The sequence below is a fragment of the Triticum aestivum genome, chromosome 5B (assembly GCF_018294505.1).
Source record: "Triticum aestivum cultivar Chinese Spring chromosome 5B, IWGSC CS RefSeq v2.1, whole genome shotgun sequence".
Lineage (NCBI taxonomy): Eukaryota > Viridiplantae > Streptophyta > Magnoliopsida > Poales > Poaceae > Triticum > Triticum aestivum.
The window spans coordinates 401,991,301-402,010,520 of record NC_057807.1 but is presented as its reverse complement, the minus strand read 5'-3'; positions in this window follow the sequence as shown (position 1 = coordinate 402,010,520).

Here is a 19,220-nt window from a genome sequence, read left to right as displayed (position 1 = left end):
ATCATCATCAACCATGGCTAATCTCCCCAAGCCCTCAGAAGTTGACGCTGATAACATCATTAAGCCCGGTCTTGATGAACTGTCGGATGAACATCGCCAAGCCTACGAAGCGCGCAAGAAGCAGCGTGAAGAGGCTTTTGAGGCGCTCAAGAAGAAGCGCGAGGAGGAGGATTTGGAAGTGTTTCTTTCAAGTTTCAAGAAGGACCGTCAAGGCAACATCACTCCAGTTGAAAACGTTAATTTTCCTCCCCTCATCGACGAACAAGATGTAATCACTGTGAGTAAAGTCTTTTCTCCAGAGCAAGTAGCTGTGATTGAAAGTCTTGTTAGTAAGGGTAATGTGATGGCATACAACTCTTTTGTGGCTAGTGCTAATGCTCAGAAAAATATGCCTCCATCATCTAGTGGCACTGTTGGTATATCTGAAAATTCTAGTCCAATTTTACCTATTTCATCGGCACCACCTATGGAACAACAATATAATATGCCGTTGAATTTTTACCCTACTCAAACCAACCAGCTTGTGGCTGCACCTACATACCCTAATCCTATTATGAGTGTGCCCAATTCGGCGTCAACGCCGAATCACTTTGTCACACCACCCATAGGCGCAAGCATGTTTGGTCTTCCGCCGAATTATGGTTCGGCGCCCATCCCACAAGTTGCACCAATAGCTAGTACTCAGGTTGCTCCTATGTCATTGCCACAAACATCTTCATCTACCTCGGATCCAATTTTAGCTAAATTAAGGGAGGATTTGCATAAGATGTTTCTAGAAACTTTCGGAAACGAGCCGAAAGTAAAGAGTCGTGTGTATCAAAAGCCTTATCCTGAACACTTCGATGCAATTTCTTACCCTCAAGGTTATAAGGTTCCTGATTTTGTTAAATTTAGTGGTGAGGGTACGAAAACAACTTGGGAGCATGTGAGTCAGTATCTAGCACAGTTGGGTGAAGCAGGTTCCATAGAAGAGTTGAAAGTGCGTTTATTTCCCTTGTCTTTAACTGGCACCGCATTTTCATGGTTTGCTGCTTTACCACATGGCTCAATTCTCTTATGGTCGCAATTAGAGCAAAAGTTTCATGATCATTTTTATAGCGGCGATAATGAGCTAAAGTTGTCACATCTTACATCGGTTAGGCAAAAACATGATGAATCGGTCACCGATTATGTCAAGAGATTTAGAGACATAAAAAACCGATGTTATAGCTTAGTGATAACTGAGAGAGACTTGGCAGATCTTGTTCTTAATGGTTTGAAAACTCACATTAAAGAGAGGCTAGAAAGTTATGAGTTTTTGAGCATTAATCAAGTCTTACAAAAAGCTTTGGCTCAAGAGAGTCGAAGTAAAGAGATTCATAGGTCTACAACCGATCGTCCTAGAATGCATATGGTTGAACACAATGATGATAATTCGGACGATGAGGTTGATGTTTATACTACTGAGTTTGTTTGGTCCTCAAAGGCCAAACCCTATACATGCAATGCTCTTAAGCCGATTCGCAAGAATCGTGATGAGGAGATGAGGTTTACATTTGATATATCTAAGGGTGATAAGATATTTGATGCTCTCTTGCAGGATAAGATGATTAGAATATCACACACCATACCGCCGTTTGACGAGTTGAAACGGCGTGCTTATTGCAAATACCATAATTCATTTTCTCATGCTACTAACGATTGCAATGTTTTTTGACGACAGATACAATCGGCCATTAATGATGGACCATTGGATTTTGCTGAGATGCAAGTTGATAAACAACCCTTTCCGATAAACACCATGGACTTGGAGGGAAAGAAAATGTTAATTCGGCCTAGCATAGCCGAATCTGCTAATAAAGATAATGTTGTTATTGGTGAACCCAGGAAAGACAAGGAGGGCGACAAAGTCTTGGGAAGAGAGATTGTGCTTGATAAGCAACCCGATGGCAAGGAAGTATTGAAGATCACCATAAAAAATCCCGCACTCGGGGGGCAACCACAAGTACAAGAAGAAACTCATGTTAAATTTATCAAGCCCAAGAATTCAGAAGTTGGCAAGTGGGGAAAGAGTGAAGCTAAGCGCAAGCGAATCAAGCCAACTTTTGATATGCTGCTATCCAAATATGCAAGTCAAGCGGCCGGTTCTAGCTCTAATCGGCCATCACATTCAAAGCGTTCAAGATCGCTCCCAGAGCAAGAGTTTCGATGCTATGCAAGGCCATATGGGTCATGGGCGCCGACACCATGGATTTCAGAACCCTCCTATGCGCCATATTACATGAGAGACTTCAATGGAGGATGGGGGCAGCCCCCAATGGCTCCTTATGCTTTCCATATGGGGTGGACAACACCTAGAAGGCCTGCTCGCGAGAGACTTTATTATCCCACCCAAGGCCGTTTGAGTTATGGTGCTAATCGGCCAACAAAAAATTCTCCAAGTAAGGCCAATAAAAAAGTGTGGCGTTTTAAGTCACCTAATGTGGAAATTTCAGAACGCGACAAGCAAAAGGAGATCAAAAAGGCGGTTGTTGGTAATCTGGCTACTTCTAATGGTGATATTGTTATTGTTCAGCAGGGTTCCATGGTTGATGATCATGAGGCGAGCACAAGCAAGGCCAAACCAAGGGATCGCAAATATACTCAACCTAAGTGGTGTCCTCCCGGTTTAACTAAGACCATGAAAAGGAGATTATAACGCATGAGGAACCACGAGAAGGTAAAACACAAAGAGGAGAGACAAATTGACGAATTGTTTAGTGAAATTTGACCCATAGCACTCACAAAACAAGTGTGGAGGCCTAAACAAAAACAAAACACAAATGCTTCTACATTAGCTGCAGCAACACCTTCACCACCAAAAGAGGATGATGCGACCCCTATTATGTCGTCCACACTACCTGAAACATCTCCTTCAATTGAGGAATCTTTAAGCCCAATATACACATTGGGAGATGAAGATGAGATGGTGGATTATGAATCTACGCCGGTTCGGGAAGGTATGGATATTAATATGGTATATTACTTACCTGCCGAGTTTTGTGCTATAGGTGAAGAAGGGGAGGTAGCCCAGCTGAATTTTGGTCCTAAGAATGCTATTTTCGAGAAGCCAAGAGAACCGGTGAAACACTTGAAGCCATTGTACCTCAAATGTCATATTAACGGATCGCCGGTTGCTAGGATGCTCGTTGATGGTGGTGCTGTGGTAAATCTTATGCCCTACTCGGTCTTCAAAAGGTTGGGGGTTAGATGATGATGCATTGATGAAGACCAATATGGTACTTAATGGATTCGAGGGTAAAGAAAAGACAGAGGCCAAAGGTGTGATGTGCATGGAACTCACCGTGGGAAGCAAAACTTTGGCCACCACATTCTTCATCGCCGTGGTGCAAGGTAACTATAATGTTATATTAGGTCGCGATTGGGTTCATGCTAACCAATGTGTGCCATCTACCATGCATCAATTTTTAATACAATGGATCGATGATGAGGTAGAAATCATTCATGCGATTAATTCGGCTTGTGTTGCTTTGGCCGATGCATCGGTGGATTGGAATCATCCCGATGTTACTTGGTTAACAGGGCGTGACCTCTCGGAGTTTGATTTCCTTAGTGCTACAAGGAACGGGTTCATTCCCATTTCTTTAAAGCCGATTGGTGGTAATCGGTCACAAGGTATGATGTGAACCAGAAGTTAAAATCAATGGCCGATATAAAATTATCGCCCTAAGCATAAACATGGACGATATAGAGATTATCGCCCTAAGCGCATATAAATGGCCGATGAAGTGTTGACATCGTCCTTAGACAAACGTTTTGCAAGTTATTTTTCGGCGCGCTAGCGTTGCCAAAAACAGGGGGGCATGTGTTGACGCTCAAAGAGGGCATGATCGCAAAGAGTGACTTGAGGCTGTAGCAAGACGAGGTCAAATTTATGAGTTCATGTCACCATTTGATGGCTCTCTTCAAGATAATGAAAGTAAATATGAAGATGGATCAAAACGGAGCTCAAGTGCAAAAGATATGCCAATTTTGGAGATACTCGTGTTGACATCAGATTAGAGAATGACATGGAACCTAACTAAGATGGCCTCTAATGGAAAATGTTACAACTACAAAGTTCTTCATCTCGTTGAAGCGGACGATTTTGATATAAAGATCGTCCCCATCCGGGGTTGTATGCAAAAGTTATAGGCCAAACCATTCGCTGCAGCAATGTCGCCGGATCATCCGGGACGGGGTCCGGATCATCTGGGTAATTGAAGCACCAAGATTCCAGAAGGTTGGCGCTGAAGCCGGATGATCTGGGTCAAGTCCCGGATGATCTAGGTAAAGGCCGGACAATCCGGGCAATCGTCCGGACGTCCGGACAAATTTTTCTGCTGTAGACTTTATAAAACGTCCCGATAACCCTTCAAGATGGCCTCAACTAAAAAAGTGTTCAACATGAAAGTTGTGCGTCTCGTCGAGGCGGTTGATTTTGGTATAAAGCACGTCCAAATCCAAGTTGGCATGTGGATTCTAGAGCATAAACAGTAAGCTGCTGTCAGAAAACTGTGCTAGGCCAGATCATCCGGGCCTTGAGCCGGACATCCGGGCCGGGGGTCGTGAATAGTCCGTGTTTACTAGTTTTTGGTGATTTGGACAGCTAGGCAAGTCCTCTTCTTCTACGGGAAGTCCACCCGCCTCTTATATAGATAAGAGGTGACGGCCGATTGAACAACAACACACAATCGCAAAACCCATCTACTTTTTCCCTAGTTTTACATCTCTCCCTTGTTCTTTCTCTCTCGTTCTTCGTTCGTTCTTCGTATTGGAGGACAACGATCCTCGAGGCTCTAGGGGCGGGCTAACTGACCTAGGGCAGCCCATAGCCGCCGCGTGTCCAGACGGGGTCCCTCCCGAGCGCGTGGGGTTTCGGTTCCTGAAAAGCACCCGCCGGATTGCTTGCGTACCGCGCTTCCGGACGGGCCTCCTTCAGCGTGAGCTGCGGTGCATCACCCTCGGAGTTGGAGGTACACGGTGACGTGTTCGTGTGTGAACACACATGCAAACTTTTTATCAAGTACATGAACATTTTCTACTTTTTCCCAATATATGCGCTTCCGCTATTTAAATTTATGTTAGCAATTTTTTTGAAAAATATCAAAAATATATGTATGTATATACACATGGGCTCTAGTAATAATTACTGGATACCGGACCATCTGGACGTAGTCGACGGAGCTCCGGCTCCTGTCGTCTCCTTGGGGTAGTGAGGTTAATGTTTATCGTCATATTGTAATATATGGTGTCATGTGCTTGATATCCATTGAGGGTTCAGTGGCAACAACTGTGGCTCCAGGGCGCTGGTCCTTAGGTGCACGTGCACGAAGACTTCTCGGCTATCATCGACAATGTCAAACCAGTTCTGTAGGGGAGCGGCGACAACGGCTCATTCTGGCGGTGGTAGTGATGTAACGCCCCGAATCCGATGCGCCCGGTGTCTTCCAGTTATTCGCCGTCATTGCCATGTCATTTGCTTGCCTGTTGCACTTTGCCATGTCATCAGGTGCATTTCATTTGCATGTTTTCCAAAACTTGCATCCGTTCGGGTTTCCTCGATTCTCTCCGTTGTCCGTTCTAAGCCCAACCACACTCGCACGCGCCCGTTGCCCCTCCCAGTCCTTGTTTCGTGAGCCGCCGAAAAACATTCTCGGAATGGGCCGAGATTTGCCGAGTGGCCTTGGTATATCACCGGTAGACCGCCCGTCAAATTTCGTTCCATTTGAAGGTCGGTTGATGCCCCAATGGTTAACCGAGCTAACCGAAAACCCCTTCTCTTTGCGGCCCAGCACCTCTTCCCACAGCCCACCTAGCCCATCTAACTCCCCTTCATGCTCTCCGCCGTTCGATCACGATCGTGTGGGCGAAAACCGTACCTCATTTGGACACTCCTAGCTCCCTATGCATATATAAACACACCCTTCCCCGAAATTCCCGGATGAAACACTAGCAATTTCCCCTCTCCGCCGCCGGACGAAATCCCCGCCGCCGGACGTGTTCGCCGGACACGTCGCCCCGTCCAATCGGGTGGCGACACGTCAGCCCGCCGCCGTCCTCGTCCAACTGGGCGCTGCCACGCGTCCCGGTGCTCCGCCGCCTGCCGCCGAAGCCTGCCAGGCCCAGATCCGGCCCGCCCGGGTCCAGACGTCACGCCGCCCGCGCCCGCAGGCGCGCTGCCCCGCGCGCAGCCCCACCGACCTTGCCGGCGCTTGCCTCCGCAGCTGTCCCGCCGGCGTGCCTCCCGCGCCATCGTCGGTCGCCTCCTCGCCGCCAGTCCCGTGCGCCGCCATCCTCCGGCCCCTCTGCCTTGGCTTCGCCGCCGCACCTCGCCCCGAGCTCCGCTCCGCCCCCGCCGGAAGTCCCTGGCCGGCGCCGCCCCGCCGTCCGGCGCCCGCGCGAGGACCTCGCCGGCCGCCTTGGCCTCAGCTTCGGCGGATCCACCGCGGGTGGATGAGATCCACCCGCCCCTCCAACCAAACACGCCCCCTCATGCTCGTATCTCCTCGTCCCGCTCCGTCCCGTCCAGTTTTTCTCGAGGGTAAAATTCTTCTAAGTCCCTAATTTTCAGCGTTTTGGTGCCCTATTCAACATGCCATAAATCTCTGACCGTAGATCCGTTTTGCATGCATAATATATCAAAATGTTCATTGTGGGATGCTCTACATTTCATTACATTGTGACATGCTTTTTTCAGTCCATCTTGATGCCCTAATCATCGTTGCAAGAGTTCTATATGATGTTTACTGCTGGAATCTACTAATTGTTAACATCATTTGTGCATCTCATGAGTGACACAACTTTGTCCCTGTTGATACTATGATTATGATCTTGATATGCACATGTTCTGATCTTCATGCTATTCATGTTATTGTGCTTTGCCTTCATTTTAGGGTGCATCTTTATATCTTAATCCATGTTGCAAAAGTGCATGTTGCTGTTAACTACTGAAAACTGCTGTAACTTGCTGATTTGTCATTTTGGTTGCATTTTGTGTGTGCATCCTATGAGCATGATGTCTTCATGTTTTAGGAGCATATTTATGCCCTCTTTACAGGGGTGCAATCCACGTATTTTTATATGCCCTTTAGAGAGTGCATCAATCTTGTGAAGTGAGCTACTTGCTGTTAACTTTTTATCAATGCTGAAACTGTTATATCATGTTACCATGTTTGCTTGATGCTACCAATTAATCCATGCATAACCTGGAGGTTCTTAGTTGACATGTTTTGTTGTATATGTTAGGATCTATAATGCCATACTTCTTGATGCCTTATATATGTCATGTATCATATGTTTTCATTGCCATGAACATGCTTATATAATGTTCCAGATTTCTGTTAACTTGATGCATTGTTGTGAGCTTGTTATTGAGTGATCCATGCCTCTTCTGGAGATGCTCCAGTTACATGAATTGTAGTATGCTATGGGTAATTTGTTCACATGCTAGGTTTGATAATTTTGGAGATCATATGCCTCTGTTTCATGCTTGCAAACATGCTATCATAATGTTGTTGTTTTACACTTGCTGAAACTGTTCCAATATTCAATCTTGTCATGTTGGTTCCCACTAATACATGAGCCATATGTTTATGATGCCAGGATTTTATTTACTCTTTGTTATGTGTACTTTGATTCCATGCCCTTGGTTGCTATGTTTACTTGCATTAGCTTGTCTCTTTCTTACTCTCAAGTTGCCATCATATTAACTCTGCTCATGCATATGTTGCTGTGTTATTAAGTTGCATTTTGCATTGATCATATTGGTTTAATCTTGATGCCTATGAACCTGAGACTTTAGTAATATTTGAAGTATGTTATCGGTACATGAAGTGAATGGTAAGTTTGTTCTCATATGTTTCCTGTAGCATGTTCTTTTGATGATTGCAAAGTACCTACTTGCTGTTTTGGACAGATTGTGGTTATATCTTGTTTGGAGTGTATATGTTGCATCGTTGCTCCGTTTTGAGCATGTTCTATATGAAACTTGCTTAGATTTGCATGTAGTTTCATCTTATTATGTTGCATCCATGTTTTGAGAGTGTTTGCTTGATGTTTGAATGCATTATGCATCAATGCCATGTTTAACTTGTTTTGCTCATATCTTCTAGGTCGTAGCTCCGAACTAAATGAACTTTATATGTAATTTGACTAGAATTTCGTGTAGATTATCTTGGTGCATCTTAACTTGCTGTTCAACAACTTGAACATAAGGTTTATTCAGATCTGGACCAATTTTGGAATTTGCATATGAGGACTTACCGGATTTGTTATATGTTGTTTCCGGCCTCATTTAAACTTGCTTTGATATGTCGCTCTTATATGCATCATCTCTTGCCATGAGTAGCATCATATAGCCATTATCATGCATCATACTTGGTTGAGCATCATGCCATGTCTATGTGTTGTGTGTTTACCTTGTTGTTTGCTACTTTCCGGTTGTGCTCCTTCTCGTTAGTTCCTGTTTCATTGTGATCGTGAGGATTCGTTCGTCTACGCTTGGTTCGTCTTCGTGGCTTCATCTTCTTCATGGACTCGTTCTTCTTCCTAGCGGGATTTCAGGCAAGATGACCGTCACCCTGGATCTCACTACTATCATTGCTATGCTAGTTGCTTCGTTCTATCGCTATGCCGCGCTACCTATGTCTTGTTGATCAAGCCTCCCAAACTGCCATGTCAGCCTCTAACCTTTTCACCCTTCCTAGCAAACCGTTGCTTGGCTATGTTACCGCTTTGCTCAGCCCCTCTTATAGCGTTGTTAGTTGCAGGTGAAGTCGAAGATTGCTCCATGTTGAACAGGATTATGTTGGGATACCACAATATCTCTTATTTAATTAATGCATCTATATACTTGGTAAAGGGTGGAAGGCTCGGCCTTATGCCTGGTGTTTTGTTCCACTCTTGCCGCCTTAGTTTCCGTCATATCGGTGTTATGTTCCTTGATTTTGCGTTCCTTACGCGGCCGGGTGTATGGGACCCCCTTGACAGTTCGCTTTGAATAAAACTCCTCTAGCAAGGCCCAACCTTGGTTTTAACATTTGCCACCTAAGCCTTTTTTCCCTTGGGTTCTGCAGACTCAAGGGTCATCTTTATTTTTACCCCCCGGGCCAGTGCTCCTCTGAGTGTTGGTCCAAACTAGAGCACCGTGCGGGACGGTCCCTTGGCAACTTGGGTTATGTTGGTACTTGTATGCTTAGCTTATCCGGTGTGCCCTGAGAACAAGATATGTGCAGTTCCTATCGGGATTTTCAGCACAATCGAGTGGTCTTGCTGGTCTTGTTTTACCATTGTCGAAATGTCCTGTAACCGGGATTCCGAGACTGATTGGGTCTTCCCGGGAGAAGGAATATCCTTCGTTGGTTGTAAGAGCTTATAATGGGCTAAGTTGGGACACCCCTGCAGGGTTTAAACTTTCGAAAGCCGTGCCCGCAGTTATGTGGCAGATGGGAATTTGTTAATATCCAGTTGTATAGAACCTGACACAAGATTCAAATTAAAACGCATCAACCGCGTGTGTAGCCATGATGGTCTCTTTTTGGCGGAGTCCGGGAAGTGAACACAGTTTTTGGGTTATGTATGAATGTATGTAGTTTCAGGATCACCCCCTTGATCACTTATAGCTTCTCGACCATTCCGTTGCTTCTCTTCTCGCTCTTATTTGCGTATGTTAGCCACCATACTTTGCTTAGCCGCTGCTGCAACCTCACCACTTATCCATTCCATTCCCATTAAGCTTTGCTAGTCTTGATACCCATGGTAATGGGATTGCTGGGTCCTCGTGGCTCACAGTTTACTACCACAACAGTTGCAGGTACAGGTTTTGCGATGATCATGACGCGAGAGCGATGTTTGCTTGTTTTGGAGTTCTTCTTCTGCTTCTTATTTGATCAGGGGATATGTTCCAGGTCGGCAGCCTGGGCTAGCAGGGTGGATGTCGTTTGAGTTTCTGTTTGTGTTTCATCCGTAGTCAGATGATGCTCTTGTGTATGATGTTGTTGTATTCGTGTGGCATTGTATGCCTCTTGTATGTATCCCCAATGTTTATGTAATGGTACGATGTAATGATATCCACCTTGCAAAAGCGTCTCTAATATACGCTTCTACCTTGGTGGGACCTTCGAGTTCCTTTAGGATGGGGTCGCATATTGGGCGTGACAAGTGGCTGTTTGGTGGTTTTGTAATCTCGATGTAATTTTTGTTATGTGTGGGATGCTTTGTACTTCTGATAAACTTTTATAGTAGATCTGAATCATTTTCGCAAAATAATAATAATTACTGGATACCCGAAATTGATTTATATTAAAAAGTCAATTTGAGTTCATGTATTTAATTTTACACATATATTGTTTTCCACGTAAAAAGGGTACATTACATAAACTAGGGGTTTCGATATATTTTCTATAACACTGTCTTGTGGTATCTTAGAATAATTAATAAGGTATACTGATTTGAATATTTTAGTTCATGTAATGACTCAAGTGTTTCATTGTTTTTTGGAGAACATGCAAGAGTTCACTACAAAATTTCATCTACTTAGTGACAAAAACCCTAGCGATGAAACATGAAACATTGCGTGAAATCATTTTTCTATGACGATTCATCATCACAAGGTGTTTTCCTCGCGGGGTAACACCCTAGACAACTTCGGCGACGTTCTGGCCTGCAATTGTGCGACGCTTTTGGGCGTCACTAGGCATGTCCATTTTCCTGGACGATTTGCAATGTCACAGAAAATGTTAGGCGTGTTTAGAAAAATGGATACCAAAATGGCTTGTTGGTGTTCAGATCATAGTACCTTATAAATTCTACCATCGCAGAGTTTATAACATGTTACAATAAAATTTACAGTGTTTAGGGTTGAGATGCTCGTATCAAAATCCATTGACTATTTTTTCATAGAACATACATGTTCATCATCATTGCATCAGTACCAACAGTAGCATAAAACATGACATACAAAGGTGGAGGATCACCGAGGCAACATGACAAAGAGTCAGAACTATTCCTCATCTAGTTTAGCAGCAATGAAACTAAGGAAGAGAAAGGTCCCTGCACGTCCATGGTGTAGCACGAAGATCATCCTATCTCCAATATTCATGTCGTACATGTCGACTACTTTGCTCCACCCATTAAGCACGACGCGTCCATCTCCTTGTCCTGAAGCCGAGATGAAGTGGAGTTGATATTCACTCTAGGATAGAGAACAATGGTCAGCTCTCCATTTGCACCCACCTCCTTAGGCACAACACATTGCGGAAGTATTTGGTGGCATAACACAATTTGAACACTTTAAGCACTCTACATAAGTACATGTACTCTCTGAAGATACTGAGAGTATATACAATTCTAACCATGATTATGTCGTCAATGTTGGTCTTGGTCTTATTCAAAGTGTGCAGCAGGGGCACGTAGGATCGATCTCTTGGTCCGGCATTATAATCGTCCGCAAGCATCCAAATTTGATCAACAAAGCCGATGACAAACCACATCTCTTCCCATGTTACTCTGCTCCCTTTAGTAACCTCCATGTTGTCTATAAATTGTTTTGTTATAGTATCCACTCCGTAATAAGCTATGAAAATATTTGTAAATAAAAATATAGCATCCCAATGAAATGTTTTAGTTAAAATTGCTTGATATTTACCAGAATACTTACACGGATGAATTATTGGATCAGTTCTCAAACGTACCCAGAGGTGACGTTTAGGTTTTCCACCTAGTCCGAGGGACATTTTCATACCTACTTTTAACACATACACTTTGGCAAATTCTTTCCCAGTACGTCCTGTGAAAAAGGTCCTATCTTCGTTCCTGATCCTACATAGAAAACAGGAGACCTCTCTTGTCTCCAGTTGGACATGTACAATGATCCTGACAGATTATTTATACTTAGCTTCTTCAGAAGTTCGTCTCTTGCAAAGCAGGGGATGCACTGAGTAAAATTCAGAGACTGCTCAAAATTATTTAGGCTATTTATGAAGTAGGTACATTTTCTGAGAGGGGTAAATACCATTTCTGACAGTGCTCACTAGAATTTAGGAACATTGGATATCAGAAACTAGGTTTGGAATTTGTTAGTTTCAAAATGATTTATGAAAATATCAGTGTTGCAATACAAATCTGGAATTTTCTATATCATAATGATCATAAAATAAAATTTCAGATTACATATAGGTTACTTCTGACATCTAAAGAGGGGAATGTAGTAGCAAGTGGTACCAAGGGGGTACGGTTGGCACTTTACCAAATTTAGTTAGTCTACCTATATTTAGATAGTTTCCATTATAAGCATGGTTTCTGATCAACTCATGAGAAGACTTTTCTACTTATGAACCAATCATGAAATCCATCAACATTTATAATAAAATCCACATGCAGAAAATCTTCACAACTTAATCAAACACTTGAACGACATGTACGTTTGATACACTTCAAATATGAGAACCATACCGTAATTTCTTTGAATCCTTGCGGAAGCATGATGCGGAGGTACTTGTCCTTCTGAACATGGGGGAGATCGCAGAGATTCCTGGTGTCGAAACACTTCCGGCACTGCATATCGAAACCCTCTATTATTACAAAAATAGCATCTGGAGGGGTTTTGTAGTGGATTAAGGTGTTTTGCATCGGATAAGCAGATGTATACGAAGATTTACCTTCATTTGGTCTGACTGAACCCGGCGAATTAGGGTTTTTTTGGTACAGGAAGTCCTGAACCACGACAAGCATCGGCGACAGGCGGCTACCCTAGTCGGTGTGTTAGATCAAGGGGGAAAGATGGAAACAGTCCTCGTTAGCGTAGATGAAGCTGTGGCGAAGTATGGCCACGATGCGCGCTGGCGACACGCGGTGACTGGTGGCGAGATACTGGATTTGGGACTATATGCAGGCGAGTGGGGGTTTTTAGTGAAGGAGATGAACAGAGACGACGATTCTGATGGGACTATACACGTGTGTCTCTCTGGTTTTGGGCCCACTTGTTAGCTATAGCACAAAAATATTAGGATATAATTGCAACATAAATTTTGTAATCAAGTGATAAGGAAAATACACGTAAAATAACAGATCTTGTATGAAAAAACCTTTTATTCTTTTTTACTTAGCAATTGAAACAAAATCAACGTGGAACAGACTTTGTGGGACATTTTCATGAATGTCATGCATGGAAAGTCAATAAAATACATGTAATACATTTCCAAATTTTTAAAAGTAAGGACGTCAAAATTATTTTAAAGGATGTGACATGCCTTTATAAACATTTAGACAAGGTTTATAAAGACTTATCACATCGATTAAATCAACCTCGAAGGTATAGCCACTAACCAGTCAGCCACCCATCCTCAGTCTGCTTCAGCCACACAACACGCTTAATGTTCAAGTTCTTTTCAGAATGAGGTACTGAAAGGGAAGATGCACCTTGCTGGTATTGGTTGTCAATCAGACACATAACACCTATTAGAATACCACATACATTCTTCAAAAATGGACCAAACTCATATCACGTTTTTGAAAACATGTCTTGAAGTAATGCCATAGACCTTCAAGAATCAAGTCAACATGTCTTGAAACACCAAAAAATCATTGTCAAAATTGTGAACAAAATGACTTGGAGGTTAATTTTTACAGTCATGACTAAAAAGTTGACCAAAAATCATTCTTAAAATTTTGAGAACAAGTACTTGGAGATTAATTTGACAGCTAGGACTTATAAGTTGACCGAAGTCATATCACATTATTTGGAAACATGTCATCAAGTTACACGATAGACCTTCTTCAAGCCAATTAACATGTGTTCAAAAAACAAAATAGAAATTGTCAAACATTGCAAAACAAGTACCTCAAGGTTAAATTAAGTCATAGGACATAACACTATATACAGAACTAGTTATGTACATACATTTAAGCGTGTACAATACACACTTAAATGTTTACAGTGACCCATCCCATCAGTTAATTTAACCTCGAGGCCACTTCACATCCTATCACTGATGTTTGCATGAACTACACCGGTATTTCCTCAAAGAGGAAGGGATGATGCGGCACAACTATGGTAGGTATTTCCCTCAGTGATGAGACCAAGGTTATCGAGCCAGTAGGAGAACCACGTAACACCATGTAAGACCACGACAAAGAACAAACACTTGCAACCCGACGTAAGAGAGGGGTTGTCAACCCCTCACGGGTAAAAAGATAGATAAAATTGTAGTAGATTGGATAAATAGATTTCGCGGGAACGCGAGATAAAAGAAATACTAAAGATTGCAGCAAGGTAGTTTTATATTTTTGGTTTAATATATCTGAAAATAAAAGCAAATGAAAATAGATCGTGAAGGCAAATATATTAAAGAAGAGACTCCGGGGTCGTAGGTTTCAATAGGGGCTTCTCTCGATAAATATAAAACGGTGGGAAAACAAATTACTATTTGGCAATTGATAGAACTTCAAATACTCATGATGATGTCCAGGCAATGATCATTATATAGGCAGCACGTCCAAGATTAGTAGACGGACTCCTGCCTGCATCTACTACTATTATTCCACACATCGACTGCTATCCAGCATGCATCTAGTGTATTAAATTCATGAAAAAACAGAGTAATGCAATAAGAATGATGACATGATGTAGACAAGATCTATTTATGTAGAAATAGACCCCATCTTGTTATCCTTAATAGCAACGATACATACGTGTCGGTTCCCCTTTTGTCACTGGGATCAAGCACCGTAAGATCGAACCCATCACATAGCACCTCTTCCCATTGCAAGATAAATAGATCAAGTTGGCCAAACAAAACCAAAATATCGGAGAAGAAATACGAGACTATAAGCAATCATGCATATAAGAGATCAAAGAAGACTCAAATAACTTTCATGGATAAAAACATAGATCTAATCATAAACTCAAAGTTCATCGGATCCCAACAAACACATCACAAAAAGAGTTACATCATATGGATCTCCAAGATACCATTGTATTGAGAATCAAACAGAGAGAGGAAGCCATCTAGCTACTAACTACGGACCCGTAGCTCTACAATGAACTACTCACGCATCATCGGAGAAGCACCAATGGACATGATGAACCCCTCCGTGATGGTGTCCAGATTGGATCTGGTGGTTCTGGAATTTGCAGCGGATGGAATTGATTTTCGTCGACTCTCCTAGGGTTTCTGGAATATTGGGGGTATTTATAGAGCAAAGAGGCGGTGCGAGAGGCCACTGAGGTGGGCATAACCCACCTGGGCGCACCTGGGTCCCCGGCGCGCCCTGGTGGGTTGTGCCCCCCTCGGGGCACCCCTTTGGTACTTATTCAACACATCTTGTGTTTTATGGTCCAGAAAATTTTTATAAAAAGTTTTGACATAAAATGATATAAAATTTATACCCCTCTGGTATTGATTTCTTGCGATGTAAAAACAAGCAAAAAACAACAAGTGGCACTGGGCACGATGTCAATAGGTTAGTACGAAAAATGATATAAATATTGTAAAACATCCAAGAATGATAATATAACCTCATGGAACAATCAAAATTTATAGATACATTGGAGACGTATCAGCATCTCCAAGCTTAATTCCTACTCGTCCTCGAGTAGGTAAATAATAAAAACAGAACTTTTGATGTGGAATGCTGCCTAAAATGTTCATCACATATTCTTTTCTTTGTAGCATGGACATTTGGACTTTTATATGGTTCAAAGCAATAGTCTAGTTTTGACATGAAGACTTTAATACTCAAGCATATCAACAAGCAACCATGTGTTTCAAAATATCAACACTAAAGCATGTTATCCCTAGCCTATTATGCTCAATCATTGATCCATTCATGAAACACACTCGAATACTAGCTATACCCAATGCTCAAGTACGATCATAGTGCCCCTTTGTTGGTACTTTATAAGAGAAGATGGAGACTCAAGTAAAAAATAAAAATTGCATAAAGTAAAAGAAAGGCCCTTCATGGAGGGAATTAGGGATTTGTAGAGGTGCCAGAGCTCAAAGCAAAAATTGAGAGATAAAAACATTTTGGGAGCCATACTTTTCCCACCAACGAAAACGACTTAGAGTTCCCAACACTTTCCATGCTAGATATTTCACAGGCGGTTCCAAAACAGAAAATAAAGTTTATTCCTCTTTTCACCATACTTTCACTTTCCATGGCTAACCCGTATCCACGGGTGCCCTCCATACCAACACTTTCCAAGGAATTTATTATTTGAGAACATATAGTAAATTCATTTTTTATTTCAGGACTGGGCATCCCTAATACCTCTGTCGTACTCTCGTGCAATGACAAGTGAATAAACACTCATCGTGAGAATAACACATCTAGCATGGAAAATATCGGCCACCCCTCACCGCCTCGCGAGCGGTACAAGCACAAAGAAGAGAAATTTATTTTGAAAATTAGAGGTGGCACATGCAAATTTGCTTAGAACGGCACGAAAATACCACATATAGGTAGGTATAGTGGACTCATATGGCGAAACTGGTTTAAAGGGTTTTGGATGCACAAGTGGTGATCATACTTAGTGCAAATGAAGGCTAACAAAAATATTGAGAAGCGCCCAACCAAGAAATGGAATCTCATAAGCGAGCATTAAGCATAAGTAACACCAAATAATGCACCACAAGTAGGATGTAATTTCATTGCATAACTATTGGCTTTCGTGCTTGCATAGGGAATCACAAACCTTAACACCAATATTCTTACTAAAGCATAATTACTCATCAACATGACTCACATATCATATAATCATATCTCGAAACCATTACAAATAACCAACTTTATATTGTCCAATGATCTTCATGAAAGTTTTAATTATATCCTCCTGGGATATCTATCACGTTCAGACTAATTTCATATGTTGCTTTTGATAAGCTCAAACAAATATAAGTGAAGAACATGAGAATAATATTTCTTTCTCTCAAAATAATCTAAGTGAAGCAAGAGAGAATTTCTTTAAAAAATTACTAACTCCCAAATAAATCTAAGTGAAGCATGAGAGCATTTCTTCAAAAATAACAAAGCACAACGTGCTCAAAAAGATATAAGTGAAGCACTAGAGCAATTCCATAGCTCTAAAATTTTGTGTGAAGCATATGAGCAAGCATAACATAATTTTTGGCTCTCTCAAAAAGGTGTGTCCAGAAAGGATTTAAAACTTAAAATAAAAATCAAAACAAGCAAAGACTCATATCATACAAGACACTCCAAGAAAAACTCATAAAATGTGACGAATAAAAATATAGCTCCAAGTAAAATACTGATGGTCGTTAGAAGAAAGAGGGGATGCCACTCGGGGGCATCCGCAAGCTTAGTTGCTTGATAATTCTTGAATATTATCTTGGGTTGCCTCGGGCATCCCAAGCTTAGCCTTTTGCTAATCCTTATTCCTTCATCCATCATAATATCACCCAAAACTTTAAAACTTCAATCACACAAAACTCAACAAAACCTTCGTGAGATCCGTTAGTATAAAAAAGCAAACCACTACTATAAGTATAGTTGCAAACGCATACGTATTTATTTTTGCATTATATCTACTGTATTCCAACTTTTATATGGCAAAAACTCTTCAAAGTAAACCATAGAATCATCAAAACAAGCACATAATGCAAAGAAAACAGATCTGTCAAAAACAGAACAGTTTGTAGCAATCTGGATATTTCGTATACTTCTGTAACTTCAAAAATTCTGAAAAATTAGGACAACATGGAAAATTTGTATATTAATATTCTGCAAATAGAATCAACTCAAAATCACTCTTCTGTTAAAAATGGGAATTATTTTCATGAGCGCAAAAGTTTTTGTTTTTCCAGCAAGATCACATCAACTCTCACCAAAACCAAAAACCAAAAATCACAAGTTGGGTTGCCTCCAAACAAGCGCTATCTTTTTACGGCACTAGCTAGGCATAAGATTTCAATGATGATCACATGAAGATAGTAATTGAAACATGAAGAGAGCATCATAAAACATGTGACGAACACATTTAAGTCTAACATACTTCCTATGCATAGGCATTTTATAAGCAAAAAAATTATCAAGACAAGATATATTTAGCATATGCGAGGAAGAAGAAAGAAACAATAGCAATCTCGGCATAACGCGAGGTAAATTAGTAACATGAAAATTTCTACAACCATATTTCCCCCTCTCATAATAATTGCATGTAGGATCATGATAAAATTCAACAATATATCTATCACATAAAATATTCTCTTCATGATAGTGGGATTATCATCAAATAAAGTCATGACCTCTTCAAGCCCACTTTTATCAAAAATTTCACAAGATTGAACACTCTCCAAATATGTGGGATTATTTTCACCTGAAGTTGACACTCTTCCAAACCCACTTTCAATACTATTGCAAAAATTATTATCAATAACATATTTATTATGAGGCTCAAATAAATGTTCAAGATCATAAGAATCATTATAATCCCAATCATGATCATTGCAATCATTAGAATCTCAAATAAACCCACTTCCAATACTATTGCATATCATTAACACAATTTACATTAATAGAATTTATAATAACATCATTTCAATCATGCTTTTCATTCAAGGAGCTATTGTGAATCACTTCATAAATTCCTCCGTTTAACACTTCATCACAATTTTTATCTCAAGCAAAACTTCATAAAGATATTCTAGTGAACTCAATTCACTAGCAATTGGTTCATCATAATTGGATCTTTTGAAAAGATTAGAAAGTGGATGAGGATCCATATAAATAAATTTTTAGCAAGCAAATGGAAGACACATGGCAACACAAGCAAAAAAGAGATCTGACGAGAAAACGGTGAACGAAAAAGAGGGCGAATAAAACGGCAAATTTTTGTGAAGTGGAGGAGAGGAAAACGAGAGGCAGATGGCAAATAATGTAAATTGCAAGGAGATGAGATTTGTGATTAGGAACCTGGTAGATGTTGGTGATGTCTCCCCGGCAACGGCGCCAGAAATTGGCACGAAGCCGGGAGACTATCTTGACTAGATCCTCCCCGGCAACGGCACCAGAAATTCCTTTTGATGTTTGCTTGAACTACGTCGGTATTTCCCCAAAGAGGAAGGGATGATGTAGCATAACAATGGTAGGTATTTCCCTCAGTTATGAGATCAAGGTTATTGAACCAGTAGGAGAACCACGCAACACCACGTAAATAGCTCCTGCACACAAAGAACAAATAC